Consider the following 18,468-nt stretch of genomic DNA (forward strand, 5'->3'; position numbering starts at 1 on the left):
TCATATACACAGACACAAATGTTTGTTGATTATTAGAAATGCAATATTTTATGCACAATAAAATATAGGTCATATGCTCTAAAGAAATTTAGACATGCACCTCTTTAAAATATCAATAAGAAGACACAAATTTGAAAACCATTTCATTTCACTATTATTGCCTAAACATATTATAGGAAGGATAATAAATAAATCTAACTTCTGTATATTGAGCATAGTATTTAACAAAAAGCACTAGCAAAAGCTACTAGTCTAGTGATATTTTCTTTTACTATTTTTATATATTTACTTTTTGTTTGGAGGTTTTATTTTTTTTTGTAAAGATAATATACAGAAGGGTTACAATTACATAAGTAAGGAAATTAATACAATTATTGTAGGGCATTGTTACACACTCCCTCCTCTTCTCCCTCTTTCTATCCCCCCCCCACTCCTTCTCCCTTGACTCTCCCCCACCAAGTTGTAAAGTTCTTTCCCAACATAGTGTTTTGTGAGAATCACTGTTGTATTTGTTCACCCTTTGTCCTTCGTCTCACTGTTTCTGTGAATCCCCTAGCCTTTCCCAAATTAGATAAACATACATACAAGACATAGGATACCAAAATAAAAAAGTGACAACAGGATAAACCAAAGAATTAAAAGTCACACATACACATCATTTTCTAAGCCACAAAACTATTTTTGTCTTCTCTCAAGAGGTTTTATTCCCAGTTGAATAGAGAAAAAATAGCACAGGAGGAAAATGTGATTTTTTTAAAGCTTTCCTTCAGTTTCAGTTGTATGGATGAAAAACAAAAAGTACAAATATTTGACTTTTGTGTCTTCATAAAAAGGATTTTTCCATCAATTTGAAAGATTTATAAGTAATACAAATGAAGAATGAATTACAGATTGTTACAATTTATCTTCCTACCCTTTAAGATAATTACCATCAAGGACATGAATATACATTTCAGTTTTACATAGCTGTTAATTTCAGGAAAAAAAATCTAAAAACCTACATTTCCTGATGATGTTACAATGAATTTCCTTTCAATCATTAACAAGCAAAGTGGAACTGTTGGCAGTAGTTCTTTAACTGAGTTACTTGCATTGCTCTGATGGCAGCTGAACTTAACATACCATTTGTTTTAGGAAAATGATGTCTGCTGTGCCACAAACTGGCTCATACCCTGCTTCCCTGCTGTATTAATGTGTTTGTGTTTGTACAAAAAGCTCCATTAATGTTGCTACTTTGAATATTTCAAGTGTCAGACTTTAGATGTTTATACATTGACTGAAAATCAAAACAATTCATCATGTTGAGTGGAAAGCAGAGTATGTAAGTCTGATTTTACAATACTCTATATTAATATCAGATACATGACTGATTTTTTTATGTCCAAGCAGCATATCATTGAGATAATTCATAGAAAGTGGCATTGCCATGATGAAAAAAGTTTTATTCAGATTCTGGAAGAAATACATTACTCCAAATGTGAGAACATACACATGATTGTTATCAAGTACCAGCATAATGACCAGCATAAACTTGTTAAGCTGAGAAATAGGATACTTTCTTTGGTTACTTTTATAACATTTAAATATTTTTGATTGAAGAAATTGATTCCTCCATAAGAGCACAAAATAAGACCTGATATTTCAGAGCTACTGCAAAAAAAAAATCTCTGTAAAGCTTTGGAAATTACAGGAACAGAGTTTGGGTATTTTTTCTGAATCAGACTTTAGATGGAAGGGATCAATAATCAGACTTTAGAGGAAGGGAATAAGAATTGACAAATAGAATTTTATCAAATTAAAGAATTTCTGCACAGCAAAATAGTCACCAGAACCAAGAGACAATACATAGAATGGGAGAAAAATCTATTAGCTATTCAACAGGTATATGATTAATATCCAGAATACTCAAAGAACTCAAAAATTAAACATCATGTAAGTAAATAACCTAATCAATGTATCAACCATGATGCATCACATTCATAAATTGCTTTCTTAAATGACAGCTCCTTTGTATGACTATTTAAAGATAAAATTTTAAAAAAGTGAGCAAGCAAAAGGGACAGAAAGTTGTCAAAAAACATACAAATGGCTAATAGATTTGTGAAGAAATATCCAACATCTTCAGCCATAAAGAAAACACAAGTCAATAACACTAAGATTTCATCTAATTCTAGTCTTAACGTCAGCTATCAAGAAAATAAATGCTACTGTGGAAGCTGGGGTAGAAGAACCCTGGTACACTTTTGGTGGGAATGTGTGCTAGTAAAACAACTGTGGAAGTCAATGTGGAGGTCCTCAAAAGACTAAAACTAAATCTTCATTATGGCCCATTGTACCACCACTAGGCATACATATGAAGGAAAATGGATCAATATACTATAAAGATGCCCACATACACAAATTTTCTACAGAATTGTCCATAATTGCCTAAATGATGGAATCAGCAAAGATGCCCCACAACAGATGAATGGAGGAGAGGAAGAGGTATTTTTGTGTGTGTGAAATGTAATATTACAGTGCCATAAGGAAAAACATAATCATAATCATTTGCAGGAAAATGAATTCAATTGAAGGACATTATATTTATCAATGATATGTATATATATAATTTATGTGGACAGACATATTAAATGAAATAAACTCAAGGACAACAGGATGACAAGGAGAGAGGATGGAGGAAAAGAGAAAAAATAGAAGACAAATAAATTTGCAATATATTGTAAGTAAATTTGAAGACAGTATAAAGAAACTCAATAAAATCTGTGAACCAATAGGGGATAGGGATAGGAAAAAGAAATTCTGTAGGGGTGGGTACCAGTCAGAGTGGTATAAGCTAACAACAAGGATGACAGAAGTTGAAAAATGTCAAAATAGATTATTACAATACATTGTAAACATGTCGAGATGTAAGGGTATAGCTAATGTAAATTAATTTTTAAAATCAATCCTTCCAGATGGTACAGAACATTGATTGACATGTCTGTGTATAAGAAATGCATCAGTAATCAGACCATATACATGCTGAGTGCTTATATAAGAAATTATTTTGTTTGTCCATGTTGATCTGATTTAGGTAGTCCTATACAAAAATGTGTTACATATTTAATGGTAGTATTTTTGAACAAAAAATTTTTTCCAAAAGGCATTCAACTCTAGCCATTTGTGGGTACCAGTAAAAAGTAAATAATGATAGAGTATATATTTTCTGGGAATATTTCATCTGATCAGAGAAAGATGCTTAGTTCAATAAGGAATGGAGAAAACTGATTCACCTAGATAACATTGGACAACAAGACCACTGTGAATTTGCAGTAGGGGGACATATATGTACACATATAGGTGTAAGTATGTATATATGTGTGCATATACATATACACACATATACCTTATACACATATATATGCATATATTATATTATGAACATTTTTGCATAATTGTATTGGTCAAATGAAAGTGTTACTGATTACAGCTTTTGTAATGATATTGAGAATAATATTTAAAATATATTTAGTGAATGGACTGATATTTTGCAACAACTTTTTAGTCCACATTTCTATTTTTTTTTAACACTGAGAATATTTTTTTTTTTTTTGATCCAGTCGTGGGGCCTGAACTCTGGGCCTGGGCGCTGTCCCTCAGCTCTTCAGCTCAAGGCTAGCACTCTACCATTTGAGCCACAGCGCCACTTCCGGCTTTTTTTCCTGCTTATGTGGTGCTGAGGAATCGATCTCAAGGCCTCATCCATGCAAGGCAAGCACTCCACCACTGAGCCACCTTCCCAGCCCCACTGAGAATATTTTAAGGAAGCCCTCTTTGTAACAAAAATCAAGAATGCATCTGCAATAACTAAATTTCTCTGCCTTCACTCTGAAAGTATGGAGTTATTCCTTTGAGGATGAGCTCTCTTTTTCATCAATTTTAAGTCTTAAAGAAACAAAATTTAACTATGAATCTTTCAACTTTAGTTGTAATTTTTCTTCTCAAACTACCTCTAGCTGTCACTAGAATTATATTGTAAACTGGTGAGCAACTGAATGAATATATTCAGCTCTCCTTGTCTTGACCTTTGGGAAGTAGCAATTTTAGTTGTGTGTTCTTTCATTAGTTAAACTAATATTTCTTAAGATTATGTCAAGTGCTCCATATAGAATACAATCTAAATACAGAATTAAGTTAAGAACTTCAACTGTGTACATAGAAGATATATATTTTTAACCTTAGACTTTACAACTTGTAATCTGTAAACTCTAAATTATAATTTGAGTGTTGTCAAGTATTTCTCACCTACTTTCTCAGTTTCTTTGTAGATATAAATATAATTGTAACTCTCGGTCATATTTTTATTGAAATTAAAATGTCAGTGTTGTTACTTATTTAGTGTTCTTATGGGGCTCTTTCTTATTTCCAGCACTTTACTTATAATGATTTATTAAATTCTAAATATGATTGTATAAGGCTGGTACTTCTTACCATCTTCAAAGTGCAGGTGTGAAATCTAAAGTAAAGAATGTTTTAAGTCTTTTCTGAAGGTCACACAGCTAATATACACATTTAAACTAGAATCTCAGCTCAAGCCTTAGTTTTATAATCTGACCATTATGTTATATGCATCTCCATTCTAGGACTAATAGTTCTACTAGTTTCTTTTTCATTAGCCATAACAGAAATAACACAAATGTTAGAAGCTGTTGTTGGCAATAAAATGCAATCCCTTAACACAAAGGACTTGAAATCTAATGGGGAAGGTTAAATAAAACAGGATGTGAAAGAAATCAGGTGTTAGATTGGATTTGGTTATAAGTCCCTGGAAACAATATTAAGATTATACTAATAATTTGGGCTGTTGTAAGAAATTGTGATATTTCATTCAAAGGAAAGAATTAAATACTTTACATAAATGTTATATTAGGAGTACACGGATAGGAACAAATTACATTGCTTTTCTGAACCTCAGAATTCAATCATCTAGTAAACTATCTACACAAATATTGTATTCTTAGTCCTGACAGAACTTTTATGGTGGGAAACGTACAGTTAGAGAACCAACAAGGAGCAGACATCTTCATCCTGCAGTTCGCAGACCAGAGACGACCCAGGAACCAAGACTCGGCATGAGTAGAAGCCTGACATCCTCACTCCTTCTCAGGGAGCAGAGGAGGGAAGGCACCCCCCCAGCACCGGAGATCTCCATCTTGGATACCGACAAAGCTTGGAGGAGCTGCTAGCTCCAACTCATGCCTTGGAATAAAACGAGTCATTTAGCAGGTCACAAGAACCTAATGGCAGTGTGACCTACCAGACTCAGCTCCACCCAGGGAAAAGTCACCCAGCTTGGCGCCAGCCCTAGGTGTGGCTTGCTTCACTGGGTAATCAGAGCCAGAGGTTGCCCCTCCCTCTAGCAGCTTCAACAATCAATTGAAATTCAGTAAACAGAAACCCTGAGAATGGCTCCAGGCTGGGCTCTGTGAGTTCTTCACAAACTAGCCCCCGGGAAGAGCTACTGTCTGTTGAAAGGCCTCAACTCTACCCAGAACCTAGCCTCATCACTGCATCCCCTTCTTTTGTGATACTCAAAGCAGATCTGCCTCCCAATGAACTAGCCTGGGAGGAGGATCACCAAATCCAGGGTAAAGCAGAGCATTTTCCTGCCTGTTCGAACAAACTGACTTAAGAAACCAACCAAGCCACAGGACCACAAGCAGACCAGAGACTCCAACAAGAGGCTGGTTACAGACACAAGGGAGATACAGGATTGTTCCCACCCCTCCCAAAAAAATCAAAGAACTTTCTTCTTCTTCTTCTTCTTCTTCTTCTTCTTCTTCTTCTTCTTCTTCTTCTTCTTCTTCTTCTTCTTCTTCTTCTTCTTCTTCTTCTTCTTCTTCTTCTTCTTCTTCGTCTTCTTTTTATTTTTTGGTACCTTATATAAATTTTTTTTCTTTTCTAAAACTTTTTTGATCTTTCATTTTTGCCTGTTTTGAAAAAAAATTGTCTTTTAGAAACTTTTTTTCCTCTTATAATTTTTATTTTAGGGATACGTGAGTGTGCATTTTTCTTTCTTTTTTTGTTTTCTTTCTCTTTTTTTCTTTTTTAATTATCTTTTTGTTTTTTGTTTAGCTCTATTGAACTTCTCATCTTTTTCTCTTCCTTTCTTATCCTTTTCACCTTCTCCTCTCTTTTGTTCTTCTCTATGTGACTTAATTCTTGTCCTGCACATCCTCAGATAAACCCATAGCTGACTATTAGACCCTATCCCCCATTGTGTACACACTTAAACCACAAATTTCTTACTCAATTCAAAACCTCTAAGACTTAAATTCCTTAATAGCAGTACTACCTCTTTATACCTATATAATATTTTAAGCATTTTTATTTTTAAGTTTTTCACATCTCCTTTATATGCCTCGCCTTCTCTGAATATATTCACATTCCTCTCTAAATAGATTGTTATGGATTCTATATAATTTCATTAATTTTTACTTTTCTATTTTTTCTGGTCTCTTTTCTTTTCCCTTTCCCTTTCGTCTTTTATTCTCTCTCTCTACTTTCATCCTACCCAACCTATTTCCTGCTTTGAGATTAGAACTTAGTTAACTCTCCCTGAGCCTCCCCACATCAATCTATTCATATTTTTTACCCACATCTCTCCCTAACCCTAATAATTTCTGGTCTTCCAAATTCTTCTTTGCGATTTGTAGCCCATTAACATATAGTTGTTTGATGTTGAATAGAGGTATCTGTTGAACTAGATTGTATCTGTAGACTATTGACTGTGCAAATTAAGACTTTGGTTGATGCTTGCCTTAAGATAGTGTTCTAGCACAAAACTGGTGCTATTTTCATCTCAAATGGGCAGAGTAAGCCGGAAAAACACAAGAAAAATGGCAAATCCGGGTATCTCAATTCCCAATCTTGATAATCAGGGGACAGAACAGATAATGAATAATCCAGAGGAGAATTCCCAAATAGCGCTACAAACACTGCTGACAAACATGATAAATGAAAAGATTGAAAGCATACGAAGGACTGGGTATGAGCATGACAGGGAGAGAGAGGAGGCAATCCAAAAGTTTATACAGGAATATCATAAGCGTGAGGAAGCTACTCAAAAACTGATACAGGATTTGCATGAGCAGCTTGAGAATACTCAAAGAGAAAGGCAGGAATGGCATGAGCAGGCTGAGAACACTCAAACATTACTACAGGAATCCCATGAACAGGAGGAAGCTAATCAAAGAGTAATACAGGAATTAAGAGACCAGGTAGAGCATACACAAAGATCACTAAAGGCATTCATGGAATCCATTAACAAAGAGCTGAAGGAAGTCAGGGAGACCACAAAGGGAATGCTGAATGGAACCCAACAGAAGGAATGGGAGTCCAAGGAAACCATAACCAATCAACTAAGTGATTTGAGAATAAACACTGAACACCAAATTAAGGAAGTAAAGAAGTTCATACAAGATCTAAAACAAAGCTTCAACAAAGAATTTGAAGCCATCAAAGGTGACCAATTAGAAGGAAAAGAGATAAAAAACAAAGCAGAAAGTCTTGACAGCAGTTAGACCTTGCAGAAGATCAAATCTTAGGGATTGAAGACAGCCTAGATATTATACAGAAAGAACATACAAGCATCCAAGACAAGTCCAAGAAATATGATACATCTATCCAACGCTTGGAAGACCCCATCAGAAGGCCTAATCTAAGGATAGTAGGTGTAGAGGAACACCTAGAAACAGAAGTTAATGGCCTAGGAAATTTGTTTAACAGGATCCTAGCAGAGAACTTCCCAAACATGCAAGGAAATAGGCCTATTGAGATACAAGAAGCTTTTAGAACTCCAAATAGACCAGACCAGAATAGCACATACCACCTTCACATTATAATCCACACAGGATCAACTCAGACCAAGGAAAAGATCCTTAAAGCTGTCAAGGAGAAAAGATTAATCACCTATAAGGGGAAACAAATTAGAATCACCTCAGATTTCTCAGCAGAGACAATCAAAGCAAGAAGAGCCTGGAATGATGTATGCCATGCCCTAAAAACAAACAACTATCAACCAAGAATACTGTACCCAGCTAAACTCTCCTTCATAACTGAAGGCCAAATAAAAAACTTCCATAGCAAAGAAAAATTGAAACAATACATCTCCACCAAACCAGCCCTACAAAAGATTCTTAAAGATGTCCTACACATAGAAAACCAACAAGACCACAATAAAGACCAAGAAACTTCACCCAAACTGAGAACCCAAGAACCATATGAAGAACCCAGTTTTCACAGCCCCAAGAAGGTGGACAACATGGCAGGAACACCCAAATACCTCTCAGTCCTATCTCTTAACGTTAACGGACTGAACTCTCCAATTAAGTGACATAGACTGTCTAGTTGGGTTAAAAAACAAGACCCTTCTATCTGCTGCCTTCAAGAGGCACATCTTGCCCGTATAAACAAACACATTTTCAATGTTAAAGGCTGGAACAAAATCTACCAAGCAAACCTTCCCCATAAACAGGTGGGAGTTGCAATCTTAATATCAGACAAAATAGACTTCAAATTAAAATTCGTGAGAAGAGATAAAGAAGGTCGCTACATACTAATTAAGGGATCTCTCCTTCAGGAGGATATTACAATTCTAAATATCTACTCGCCAAACAATGGAGCACCCAAATTTAATCGAGAAACACTACTTTCTCTCAAATCCCATATAGATCCAAAGATATTAATTGTTGGAGATTTTAAGACACCACTCTCCCCACTAGATAGATCAATGAGGCAAAAACTCAACAGAGAAAACTCAGATCTAAACAGCTGCATAGATCAAATAGATTTAACAGATATCTACCAAACATTTCACCCAGCAGCATCAAAATACAGGTTTTCTCATCAGCACATGGAACATTTTCTAAAATAGACCACATTGTAGGTCACAAAGCAAAATTGTCTAAATTCAGAAACATTGAAGTTATACCTTGCATTCTCTCTGACCACAAGGGAATAAAATTAGAACTCAACACCAAAAGCCACCAAAGAAAGTCCAGTATCACATGGAGGCTGAACAACACACTGCTGAATCAAGAGTGGGTCATGGAAGAGATTAGAAGGGAAATTCAAATGTTCATGCTATTCAACAAAAATGAACACACAAATTACCAGCTCCTCTGGGACACAGCAAAGGCAGTACTCAGAGGCAAGTTTATAGCTCTGAGCGCCTACATCAACAAATTGGAGAGATCTGAAACCAACAACTTAATAACATATCTAAACCTCCTTGAAAAAGAGCAGCAAGATAAACCCCAATCCAGTAGACCGAAAGAAATAATTAAAATTAAATCAGAATTAAGTGAATTAGAATCCAAAAAAACTATAGAAAGAATCAACAAAACGAAGAGTTGGTTCTTAAAAAAAAATTAACAAAATTGATAGACCCTGAGCAAATCTTATCAAAAAAAGAAGAGAACACAACCAAATAAATAAACTCAGAGATGAGAATGGAAACATCACTACTGAAACAACCAAGATTCAGAACATTAAAAGGGAATACTTCTCCAAACTTTATGCTAATAAGTTTGAGAACTTAACAGAAATGGACCTTTTCGTAGCAAATATTGACATGCCAAAACTTAACCGAGATGAATTAAACCAGCATATCAAGCATTGAAATAGAAAAAGCAATAAGAGACCTCCCAGCTAAGAAAAGTCCAGGACCAGATGGTTTTACAGCGGAATTCTACAAGGCCTTCAAAGCAGAGCTCTCACCAATACTCCTCCAACTCTTCAATGAAATTGAAAGAGAAAGTTCACTACCGAAAACATTCTATGAAGCCATCATAACCGTCATCCCAAAACCAGGCAGAGACTCATCAAAGAAAGAGAACTATAGACCCATTTCTTTGATGAACATAGATGAAAAACTTCTCAACAAAATTTTGGCCAATCGACTTCAAGAATTCATCCAAAAAATCATACACCACGATCAAACAGGATTCATTTCAGGGATGCAAAGCTGGTTCAATATACGCAAATCAATTAATATTATTCATCACATCAACAGGAGCAAGAATAAGAACCACATGGTTATCTCAATAGATGCAGAAAAAGCATTCGACAAGATCCAACACCCCTTTATAATGAAGGTTTTGGAAAAATTAGGAATCCATCGAACATTTCTCAATACAATAGACTGTATATGACAAACCTACAGCCAGCATTATACGCAATGGTGAAAAACTAAAGCCATTTCCTCTTAACTCAGGAACAAGACAAGGATGTCCACTCTCTCCACTTCTCTTCAATCTAGTATTAGAATGCCTAGCTACAGCAATAAGAGAAGATGCAGACATAAAGGGGATCCAAATAGGGAAAGAAGAAATAAAACTCTCCCTCTTTGCAGATGACATAATCTTGTATTTAAAGAATCCCATAGACTCCACTCCCAAATTACTCAAGATGATTCAAAACTTCGGCAAAGTAGCAGGGTACAAAATTAACCCCCCAAAATCAATGGCTTTTCTGTATGCCAACAATGAGAAAAGTGTGGCTGAAATTAGGAAAGCAACTCCATTTGTAATAGCCCCACAAAAAAAAAATACCTAGGAATTAACTTAACCAAAGAAGTGAAGGACCTCTATGATGAAAACTTTAAAATCTTGAAAAAGGAAATTAAAACAGAACTTAGAAAACGGCAAAACCTCCCATGCTCCTGGATTGGCAAGATTAACATCGTGAAAATGGCAATCCTTCCCAAGGCTATCTACAACTTCAACGCGATACCTATCAAAATTCCAACCTCATTCTTCAAGGAAATAGAAGAGGCAATCCAAAAATTCATATGGAACAATAAAAGACCCCGAATAGCAAAAACGCTCCTCAATGGAAAGAACACTGCTGGAGGAATATCAATACCAAACTTCAAACTCTACTATAAAGCCATAGTAATCAAAACATCTTGGTATTGACATAAGAATAGACCTCAGGACCAATGGAATAGAATTGAAAACCCAGAAATGAACCTACAGACCTATAGCCATCTAATCTTCGATAAGGGAGCTAAAGCAATAGAATTGAAGAAAGACAGCCTCTTCAATAAATGGTGCTGGCAAAATTGGTTAACTACTTGTAGAAAACTAAAGCTAGATCCTTATATATCACCCTGCAGCAGAATCAACTCCAAATGGATCAAAGACCTTGACGTCAAAGCAGACACTCTGAAAACATTACAGGATGGAATAGGAGAAACCCTAGGTCTCCTTGGCTCAGGCCAAAATTTTCTGAATAGAGACCCAGAAACACAACAAATCAAAGAAAGGTTGGACCAATGGGATTGCATGAAGTCCCAGAGCTTCTGCATGGCAAATGACATAGCTAGCAAGATCATTAGAAAGCCCACAGATTGGGATAAGATCTTCATTAGCCATACAACAGACAAGGGTCTCATATCCAAAATATACTTGGAACTCAAAAAATTAAATCTCCCAACAACAAATCCTCAAAGAAACTGCCCAATAAATAAGTGGGCTAAAGACTTAAAGAGAAACTTCTCTGAAGAAGAAAGAAGGATGGCCAATAGACACATGAAGAAATGCTCAACATCCCTAGCCATAAAAGAAATGCAAAGCAAAACAACATTGAGGTACCACCTCACTCCAGTTAGAATGGCAAAAATCAAGAAGTCTAACAACAACAGATGCTGAAGGGGATATGGACAGAAGGGAACCTTACTTCATTGCTGGTGGGAATGTAAACTTGTTCAACCACTTTGGAAAGCAGTATGGAGGTTCCTCAAAAGACTTCACATAGATCTCCCCTATGACCCAGCAATCCCACTTTTGGGTATTTACCCAAATGTTTACAAACAAGACCACACTAAAGCTACCAGCACAACTATGTTTATTGCAGCCTCATTTACCATAGCTAAGATATGGAACCAGCCCAGATGCCCCTCAGTAAAGGAATGGAACAAGAAAATGTGGTATATATACACAATGGAATTCTATGCCTCCATCACAAAGAATGACATTGCCCCATTTGTTAGGAAATGGAAAAACTTGGAAAAAATTATATTAAGGGAAGTAGGCCAGGCCCAAAGAAACATAGGTCCCATGATTTCCCTTATTTGCAATATCTAGTATATGTATGAGTCAAGCAGAAAGGGTCAAATATTGTGATGTTAGGAAAATGAATCCTTAGATATGTATTTTAATGTTTTTTCCTTTCATGCATTTGTTTCTAATGCATTTATAAGATTATCTCTTTGTAGCTTTGTATGTCCCTCCCCCACATTATAACCCCTGCTTTCACTATATTTGATGTCAGTATACCTTGTAGAGGAGATGGGGTAAAACAAGTCGTTTAAGGATACAGGTGGACCTGTTGCAACAATAAGTACAAGTTGTCATGTCGAAATCGAGCTTTACAATGTTGGTGCGGGGGGGGGGGCTCGGGGGTGGGGGGGGGAATCGGTTAGGTTGGGGGGGGTGGAGGGGAAGGCTGGGAAGGGATGTGAAGGGTAAACAAAGGAGGAGGCTGCAATGCTTGCTAAGAATTGTATGCATTAACCTGTCCATGTAATTGTAACCCCTCTTTACAGTGTGTTTACAAAAAATAAAAATTAAAATTAAAAAAAAAGAAATGAAGTAAGTGCCGATCATTGAGCTACTGGCAAATTGAACTAGAACTCCATTCTATTTTCATTTTTATTTTTTAGTTTCGTGACAGAATCTCACTATAGAACCCAGTTTTGCCTCAGACTTATGGTCCTAATGCCTCAACCTTCGGAGTGATTGGATTATAGATGTGCAGCATCACACTCAACCTTCTTCCAACCTTTTAAGTGTTAAAGCAGACTAAGTTATAAAAGAGCCGTAGTCAAGTTACATAATGTTAGGGAAAGAGAATATCAACATGTAAAAGGAAGAATTGATAACATAGGCTATCTGAATATCTGAGATAAGAAATATTACTACTACACCGAATGGTCTGAAACAGCCTAGTTGTACAGAAGACTTGGGAAGTAATTGTTTTAAAACACTGCATGTGTGACTTTTAGCAGTTATTACAGAGGTATAGAAGAACAAATGCTCTAGTTCAGGTGTCCCCACAGCTTCCAGCCCTAAGACCATAGAGAAAAGTCCTTCTGCAGGTAGATTTTAGAAAAAAATAAGGTACTGGAGCACAAGGGGATTTTGTAAAAGTAAAGAATAGCAAATGTAAGACAGTTTTCAAATTGGAATGAACTTAGATATTACTTATTTCTTCTAATCTAAGAAAACCAAAGCACAGAGATGAAAAACAGCCCTGTCACAGTCATTAACAGAGAATAAGGATTAGATGTAAGTCCTCTTTCCTCTTCCTGTATGTGTTCTGTACACAATTTGAGCATCTAAGATTCTCCTTTAGAAATTTTGGTGTTTTTTTTTCCACCTGTATTACTTATTATACAAGGCTGATTCAGGCAGTATAGTGCTTGATGTCTTTGTGATTGCCACTTTATGAATGGGTCTAAATTATTCTGGAGATTTGAGGAAAATTCGAAAACAGCAGCTATAAGAATCTTGGGGTAACTCAGATCAAGAAATAACAGTAAGTCAGGTAAAGTGGATTTTCCATAGTTAACCTGCTGGGCTGCCTGTGGAGACACAATTCTAGAGGGATGTCAATCTCTTAGTTGTCAGGAAAATTAGTGTATGCAATGTATGGTGTATGATTATGTACTGAGTTCTGTTGAAACATTGTGAACCACTGTTGTGTGTGTGTGTGTTTTGTTTTGTTTTTGAAGTAATAGAACTTGTCACTATTCAATACTACTGACAAAATATTTGAACCTTTACACAAAATATGTCTATTTGTTTCTATTTAACTTGAAATAGTCATTGTTTCAATGAAAGCTGGTGATAAGTAGGGGTCACTGGGGCAAGGAAGAGAAAATAATAGAAAGGATTATTCTGATGAAAATATAGTGCATGCCAATCCAGGAGCATGGGAGGTTTTGCCATTTTTTAAGTTCTGTGTTGATTTCCTTTTTCAAGATTTTAAAGTTTTCATCATAGAGGTCCTTCACCTCTTTAGTTAAGTTAATTCCTAGGTATTTTATTTTTTGTGGGGCTATTACAAATGGAGTTGCTTTCCTAATTTCAGCCACACTTTTCTCATTGTTGGCATATAGAAAAGCCATTGATTTTTGGGGGTTAATTTTATAACCTGCTACTTTGCCAAAGTTTTGAATCAGCTTGAGTAATTTGGGAGTGGAGTCTATGGGATTCTTTAAATACAAGATCATGTCATCTGCAAAGAGGGAGAGTTTTATTTCTTCTTTCCCTATTTGGATCCCCTTTATGTCTGCATCTTGCCTTATTGCTGTAGCTAGGCATTCTAATACTAGATTGAAGAGAAGTGGAGAGAGTGGGCATCTTTGTCTTGTTCCTGAGTTAAGAGGAAATGGCTTTAGTTTTTCACCATTGAGTATAATGCTGGCTGTAGGTTTGTCATATACAGCCTTTATTGTATTGAGGAATGTTCGATGGATTCCTAATTTTTCCAAAACCTTCATCATAAAGGGGTGTTGGATCTTGTCAAATGCTTTTTCTGCATCTATTGAGATAACCATGTGGTTCTTATTCTTGCTCCTGTTGATGTGATGAATAATATTAATTGATTTGCGTATATTGAACCAGCTTTGCATCCCTGAAATGAATCCTGTTTGATCATGGTGTATGATTTTTTGGATGAATTGTTGAAGTCGATTGGCCAAAATTTTGTTGAGAAGTTTTGCATCAATGTTCATCAAAGAAATGGGTCTATAGTTCTCTTTCTTTGATGAGTCCCTGCCTGGTTTTGGGATGAGGGTTATGATGGCTTCAGAGAATGTGTTCGGTAGTGAGCTTTCAATACTTCCCAAGGCTATCTACAAACTCAAGGCGATACCTATCAAAATTCCACCCTCATTCTTCAAGGAAATAGAAGAGGCAATCCAAAAATTCATATGGAACAATAAAAAACCCCGAATAGCAAAAACGCTCCTCAACGGAAAGAATACTGCTGGAGGAATATCAATACCAAATTTCAAACTCTACTATAAAGCCATAGTAATCAAAACAGCTTGGTATTGGCATAAAAACAGACCTCAGGACCAATGGAATAGAATTGAAAACCCAGAAATGAACCTACAGACCCATAGCCATCTAATCTTCGATAAGGAAGCTAAAACAATAGAATGGAAGAAAGACAGCCTCTTCAGTAAATGGTGCTGGCAAAATTGGTTAACTACTTGTAGAAAACTAAAGCTAGATCCTTATATATCACCCTGCAGCAGAATCAACTCCAAATGGATCAAAGACCTTGAAGTCAAAGCAGACACTCTGAAAACATTACAGGATGGAATAGGAGAAACCCTAGGTCTCCTTGGCTCAGGCCGAAATTTTCTGAATAGAGACCCGGAAGCACAACAAATCAAAGAAAGGTTGGACAAATGGGATTGCATAAGGTTGCAGAGCTTCTGCAGGGCAAATGACATAGCTGGCAAGATCAATAGAAAGCCCACCGATTGGGAGAAGATCTTTACTAGCCATACAACGGACAAGGGTCTCATATCTAAAATATACTTGGAACTCAAAAAATTAAACCCCCCAACAACAAATCCTCAAAGAAACAACTGCCCAATAAATAAGTGGGCGAAAGACTTAAAGAGAAGCTTCTCTGAAGAAGAAAGAAGGATGGCCAATAGAAACATGAAGAAATGTTCAACATCCCTAGCCATAAAAGAAATGCAAATCAAAACAACATTGAGATATCACCTCACTCCAGTTAGAACGGCAAAAATCAAGAACTCTAACAACAACAGATGCTGGAGGGGATGTGGACAGAAAGGAACCTTACTTCATTGTCGGTGGGAATGTAAACTTGTTCAACCACTTTGGAAAGCAGTATGGAGGTTCCTCAAAAGACTTCACATAGATCTCCCCTATGACCCAGCAATCCCACTTTGGGCATTTACCCAAATGTTTATAAACAAGACCACACTAAAGCTACCAGCACATCTATGTTTATTGCAGCATTATTTACCATAGCTAAGATATGGAACCAACCCAGATGCCCCTCAGTAGATGAATGGATCAAGAAAATGTGGTATATATACACAATGGAATTCTATGCCTCCATCAGAAAGAATGACATTCCCCATTTGTTAGAAAATGGAAAAACTTGGAAAAAATTATATTAAGTGAAGTAAGCCAGGCCCAAAGAAGCATAGGTCCCATGGTTTCCCTTATTTGCAATATCTAGTATAGGTATGAGTCAAGCGGAAAAGGTCAGATAATGTGATGTTAGGAAAATGAACCCTTAAATATGTATTTTAATGTTTTCGTTTCTTTCATGTATGTGTTTCTAACGCATTTATAAGATTATTTCTTTCTTGCTTTGTATGTCCCTCCCCCACAGTGTAACCCCCGCTTTCACTATATTTGATGTCAGTATAACATGTGGAGGAGATGGGAAACAACAAGTCGTTTAAGGATTCAGGTGGACCAGTTGCAACAATGAGAAGTACAAAATGTCATGTCAAAACCAGCTCTACAATGTCGGTGTGGGGGGGGGGGAGGGGGGTATCATTGGGTTGGGGGGAGGGGGGAGGCTGGGAAGGGAGGTGAAGGGTAAACAAAGTAGGAGGCTGCAATGCTTTGTAAGAAATATATGCATTATCCTGCCCATGTAATTGTAGCCCCTCTGTACAGTATGTTCTCAAATAAAATAAAATTAAATTAAAAAAAAAGAAAATATAGTGCATGCACATCTGAAATTTTGTAGTCAGCCTATTGGTACAATTAATGCACACTATATATTGAATGTTAGAAATGCAAAACAAGCTCTATTGGGTAAAAGTATCAGTGAAGAGAACAGAGAGAATGAATGCAGATGATTATGGTTAAAGCTTGTTTGAATTTAAAAAAAATAGACAATGAAAATTTGAAGGAGGGTGGAGAGAAAGTATTAGAGGCTGTAAATTTGATCAGGATACATTATATGTATGCATGAAAATGTTATCATTAATTCCCATTCAGAGCTGAAGGAAAGGCAGAGTGGTGGGTGTTTCCACTGGAACCTACTGAACCCAAAAGACGCATGCAAAATACATCTGGTAGAAACCTGATCACTTGAATCAAATATTTTTAATTTGTGCATTAGGGTTTTTATATAGCATGTATACGTTTTTCTGTTATGGCTGTATACTCTGCAGTCTTTTATAAAGTATAAAAGTGAAGTGACAAAACTATAATATACAGTATGTGAATAAAATTATCTCATGTATTTAGGAAATCCACAGCAATAATTGGACAATACTAAGATGCTTAAAATTGTTCAGAAAAACTACAGGATATTAGATCAAGATCAATGCTATTTGTAACAAATAAAAAGTTGAAAATTAAATTCAGAAATGAAGCATTGCATCCAAGAAATCCAAATTTTAAAAAGGAAACAAAGGACTTCTCACGTGAAAATTATAAATATAATTAAATATCTGGGTCAATGGAAAGCCAGTTCCATTAGTACATTCATATACTGTTCAGATGGACATAGTCCTTAAATTATTCAAATGTTTAAACATCTTCTTCCTGTCAATACTGGAATGAAATTGTGTAGAAATTAATGAGATAATCTTAAATTTGTACAGAATAAGCTGAACAGCCTTGGGAAAGCTCACCAGATTTAGATTGCTGACTCTTTGCATTCAGAACTGATGACAAATCTATGTCAATCAAATGAGTAACACTACACAAGAACAAACATGTAGGTCAAAAAAATTGATTTCATTTGATTTAACTTTTTTTTTTTGGCAATTATGGGGTTTAAATTTAGAATCCGGGCGCTGTTCCTGAGCTCTTTTGCTCAAGGCTAGTGCTCTACCACTTTGAGGCACAGCTCAACTTCTAGCTCTCTGGTGGTTAATTTGGAGATGAGTCTCATGGACTTTCCTGCCTAGGCTGGCTTTGAACCATGATCTTCAGATCTCAGCCTCCCCAGTATCTAGGAGTGCAGGAATGAGTTACGAACACCCAGCTTATTTTTAACTTTTGACAGTGGGGTTAAGAAAATTAAATCAATATAAGGCTTTTAAATAAAGACAACTAAATATATGTGTCATCATATTATATATGTTTATAAGTTATCATGGAAAATTTAACCCAAATTGTACCAAAATTGAAAATATGCCATATAAATGTCTAGAAAGTACCATAATGAAGACTCTATGAATAACTAAAATATGCTTCAAAAGTAAATGACAAAAAAATCAAATATAAAGGTCCTGTCTGGATTTGGAGCATCACTGGGAATAGAAATTAAAACCACAAGAAGAAGGGTGATGGGTATGGTCAAAAGACTACATACATATGTGAAAATGAAACAGCAAAGCTTGTTGAGATTGGTTTGGGAAGTGAAAGAGGAGGAGAAAGAGTTATGGAGGAGATGTGTCTA

Source organism: Dipodomys merriami, unplaced genomic scaffold, assembly GCF_024711535.1.
Source record: "Dipodomys merriami isolate MVZ:Mamm:240054 unplaced genomic scaffold, mDipMer1.0.p SCAF_20, whole genome shotgun sequence".
Taxonomy (NCBI): Eukaryota; Metazoa; Chordata; class Mammalia; order Rodentia; family Heteromyidae; genus Dipodomys; species Dipodomys merriami.